This window comes from Ctenocephalides felis, unplaced genomic scaffold (genome assembly GCF_003426905.1).
Source record: "Ctenocephalides felis isolate EL2017-DRISC unplaced genomic scaffold, ASM342690v1 CF-g0.4_SCAFFOLD_03573, whole genome shotgun sequence".
In the NCBI taxonomy this organism is placed as follows: Eukaryota; Metazoa; Arthropoda; class Insecta; order Siphonaptera; family Pulicidae; genus Ctenocephalides; species Ctenocephalides felis.
The window spans coordinates 21,041,468-21,046,491 of NW_020539727.1; the positions used below are offsets into that span (position 1 = coordinate 21,041,468).

Consider the following 5,024-nt stretch of genomic DNA (forward strand, 5'->3'; position numbering starts at 1 on the left):
CACGTGGTTTAAATAATTTTGGTGTTGCCCAATCAGAACTAGAAGGAAATGTCAAAGTGTTAATAAAGTAAAGGAAAATATACAAAATAATAACGAAAAAGTCAGTGTTAGTATTATAAACATGATGATAAATATCATAATATATTTATTACACGTTCACAACACTAAATTACAAGTCTTATCGGCTTTTAGGCATACATCGTTAGAGATAGCTTACCATAACCTAAAAAGTTGAAAATGTCTGAAGAAACAAATTCAAACACCCAATTAAAGTTGAACGAACGAATATCCTCAAATTAAACAAGAACTTAAAGATTATGAAAATACAACGGCATTTGTATGGAAAATGATGAAATTTGTCTACAGCAATTTTTAAAATCTGAGGTTACGGTTGAGGAAGATATGAGCAAGAATCATTATGAACAAGATTTTAAACAAGATCCTCAAGTGAAAGAAGAGTTTGATGATTATGAATATACATCGAATATGAGTATGGAGAATGATAAATATTGCCTACTGCAATTTCTAAAATCTGAACTTACGATTTGATGAGGAATGAAGCAAGAAAACATTGATGGGCAAAATGCTGCGACAACTACAAGTTTAGATGAAAAATCTTACATATATAATGAAAACGTCAGTAATTCAAGTAATATGAGCAAACCATTCAAAAATGGTAGTCTAAAACCCTATAGTTGTGAAATATGCCATAAAGCATTTGCACAAAAAGAATCAATAAAACGACATCAAGTTATTCACACTGGAGAACGTCCTTATGAATGTGAAATATGCAGTAAAACATTCAAACAAAACTCACATTTAAACGAGCATAAAATGCTTCATACTGGAGAGCGTCCCTATGAGTGTGAAATATGCAATAAAACATTTACAGCAAAGAGATTTTTAAACGAAACATAAAAGATTCACAGCGGAGAACGTCCTTATAGTGTAAATTATGTAAAAAATCATTCAAAACAAAGCAACATTTAAATGAGCATGAGGTAATTCACACTGCAGAAAGACCTTATGAATGTGAAATATGCAATAAAACTTTCAAAACAACGCAACATTTAAGCAGACATAAAAGAGTTCACATTAAAGAACACCCTCATCACTGTAAAATATGCACAAAAGATTCAGGACAAAAGATTCATTACACACGACAGAAATTACTCACACTGGAGAACTCCCTCATGAGTGCAAAATATGCAAAAAGAGATTTTCACACAAAGAATACCTAAAAAAGCATTCATCAGTGCATATGGAAAAACGTCCTCATAGTTGTGAAACATGCGATAAAACATTTAGAACAGAAGGGTTGTTAAACCAACATAAAATAACTCACACAGGAGAGCGTCCTTATAGTTGTGACATGTGCAATAAAACATATGCAAGAAAAGAATTACTAACACGACATAAAAAAGTTCACACTGGAAAATAAAGCATCATCTTTATAACTGTGAAAAATGCAATAAAACATTTAGAGTAAAAGATTCATTAAAACGACATGAGATTATTAACACTGGAGAACTTACTAAAGTGTAACAAAAAATTTAAAAGAAAAGATGCATTAAGACAACATGAAAAAGGAGCAAAAAGGAGGCTGATCCTAAAAACCTTACTCAATATATATATATATATATATATATATATATATATATATATATATATATATATATATATATATATATATATATATATATATATGATATTCAGTTTTCAGGGCAATACATCAATTAAAAAATTTGTATGAATTTAAAACAATTTTATTTTTTCCATACGTTTCGACACATTGTTTTGTGTCATCTTCTATGAAATAATTAGGATTAATTCAATTACATGTAAGTTCATACCATATCACTTCTTATATATTAGTTTTATTAATAATTTCTATCTGTTCTTTCAATCTAGAGTCCACTGAAGATGACACAAAAACAATGTGTCGAAACGTATGGAAAAAATAAAATTGTTTTAAATTCATACAAAATTTTTTATTGATGTATTGCCCTGAAAACTGAAATCACATATTTCAACATCAAAATTATATAAAAAATTAATATATATATATATATATATATATATAGTGAGGGTATCAATTGCAATTTATGTATTTTGTACTTCCTTGACAACTCTATAACTCATAAAAGAATATTGTATGTAATTGTTTAACCAATAAATAAAATTTGAGTTTCTATATTGTTGAAATAACTGTTTGTTAATATATGCATATGAATATAAATAGTGTAATATTTACTAAATAATATATTTTAAAAATTGTCTAGGAAATGGCTAGACTGATTTTGATGGGACTTTTTTGGCAGATAGCTAATGTAATCGGGAATACATTAGGCTACTTTTATTTTCAGGAATAATGTAGCTTATCTTATCTAGCAGTATCCAAGATTATTTTATCTGGTTTTTAAAAAAGGATTAATTAGTTAGATTTTGCATTTTATCTGATCTTAATTCAAAATGTTTCAACAACCTTATATAAATTAATAAATTATTATATGTGTATATAAAAACTTTAGAAAATCTACTGACAAACTATGAACTTATTATGAAGGTTCTATATATATACATATATATATATACAATATATATATATACAATAATGAATAGATAAAGGAATTTCTTCTAATTAGAAAACTTTACAAACAAGAATTTAATATAAAAAACCAGCAATTAAAATAAATATAATTCAATCACTTACCTAAATATAAATATAAATATATATATATATATATATATATATATATATATATATACAATAATGAATAGATAAAAGAATTTCTTCTAATTAGAAAACTTACAAAACAAGAATTTAATATAAAAAACTTGCAATTAAAATATTTATTTTCAATCACTTACCTAAATATAAAATCATTCTTCTGTCTCAGATGATGCGGTGCATCCAAAGGATTCAAAACTCCCGCAAATTTCAAATCATTATGTATAGGAAAAAAATGCTTTCTCAAATACTGTGGACATTCCAAATACTGCAAAATCCTTGCAAGTTGAACACAAGACTGTCTAGCAGTCTTAACACCTTCCTCATCTTCCAATTTACTCTTTTTAGCATTAACAGCATCAGGACAATCATCGAAAACAACCACTTCATCAACTTGGAAGACGCAAGCTGCTCTTGCAATCTGTCCAGCCAGGTATGTCCTGAGTTCAGGGGATTGAGCATTTTCCAGGATCGAACCCGGTACTGCAATGGCTAATGTGGACACTGGTTGAAGGGGTTGTAATTCTGGTTCTGGGGGCTTTTGAAGGGCTTCTTGTTCAAGCTTTAATTTTTTGGCGAGCTTTTCTTCTGTGCGCTTTTTGCGTTCTTCTTTTCTGGTTTTGTTGAATTCTTTCCAGCTGCCGTTTTGGGGCGCAGTAGTCGTCATGGTAAAAGACCTGAGAAAGGAATAATATGATATATAATCAATAATGATACACACCGATTACATTTAATAACTACTATAAATGATTGTAATTTATAACTATATATTTATATTAAAATCACCCAGGCTAAGCACAGTCTAAGCGCCACCCTGGTACAAATGTTCACCCAAGTGCATTTAGACCGTTTATATACTGGAGCACTTTTCCAATTTTTCGGAAAAGATTGAAAAATGTGAAGGTAAGCACGGTATAAGTGGAAATGTCGCACGGAATTATTTGCAAATCCGTTTAGACTGTGACTATACGGGAGCACTTTTTCAATTTTGTGTAAATTAGAGACAACTCTTTTTATACTTTTGAAATTGAATTCGAAATGAAATGACGATTGTTAATGTTCTGGAGATAAATTGATTTATTTATGATTTAAATTGCTCACTCAGATATAACAAGATAACAAAAATAATGAAAATTACAGTATTTGTAATAATATATTTGAAAACGTTTAAAATTTCTCGAATATTTCATTTGCCTCATTATATTCAATTTGCCTTAAGGCACGATCCCATACACCACTAGTTTATTTATTAAATTGATAAATAAAACAATGGTTTTAAAATGGACAAAGTACATATAGGTTAGGTTACAAGAAACATAACTTTAAACCATAAAACTATGCAAATAAGTACTTTTTGAGTTCAGGACTTAAAAAAACTACTGTTTACAAATAACGTGTACAAATATAATCATTGATCCCTTTAAACTAACTAAATTTAATTTAAGAATTCAAATTAATAGGATTCTATGTACAAACTTACCAATTGATTTTAGTATTTATAGGATATTCAATTATTGCACACACTGATCACACTTAACCACTACTATTAGTAAATTTATTATTTATACTGTAAGTTATTTTAATTTATAACTATATATTTATATTTATTTATTAAATTATTAAAGAAAACGATGTTTTCAAAATGGACACTTTATAGGTTATGTTACAGAAATGTCACTTCGCACGTGTGTCATGTCAGTGGTGTCAAACGTCAAAACATACCTTCAAAATCTTAACATTTTATTTAAGAAATAAGTAGAGCAAAAATATTGTAGAATATTTTTTTGAATCACATTTTGTTATATATATTCATATTTTTATATTACATTAGCTGTGTAATTAATAAATATGCTTTTATTTAGATCACCAAACCTTCAATTGGACATCTTGTTTTTAATATTTCTGAAGTTGGTTTCAAATTCAAAATGTCAATGTAGTGTACAAATACATTTGTGTACTTTAATGCAAAAAAACTGCAGATAATACGTGTTTATTACATCAAGTGCCAATCAATAATCATAATTTACTACATTTATAATAAATATTAATATAAATCAGTTTATTATGCATGAAAGACTCGAAATCCATTCCGCCAAAATTCCATCACCTCCTGGTAAGCAAATCCATTACAATTGCTATCGTCACAGTTATATTTATCGTTTATCATTTAATTCCAGAAATGAGACGCAAGAATCAACAGTTTTATATTTGACCTAGAGTTCGTTCGTTTGCCCTTTGAGCTTTTTAGAAATTAGATAGATAATTTTCAACTCAAGACTTTTATTTGATCATA

The 5,024-nt window shown here is 27.9% G+C and overlaps 1 pseudogene; it reads right to left on the bottom strand.

Annotated features, from left to right (window-relative positions):
* The window catches only part of LOC113389737, a 55,296-nt pseudogene extending 51,893 nt beyond the window's left edge, over positions 1-3,403 (bottom strand).
* Positions 3,404-5,024: the final 1,621 nt, after the last annotated feature.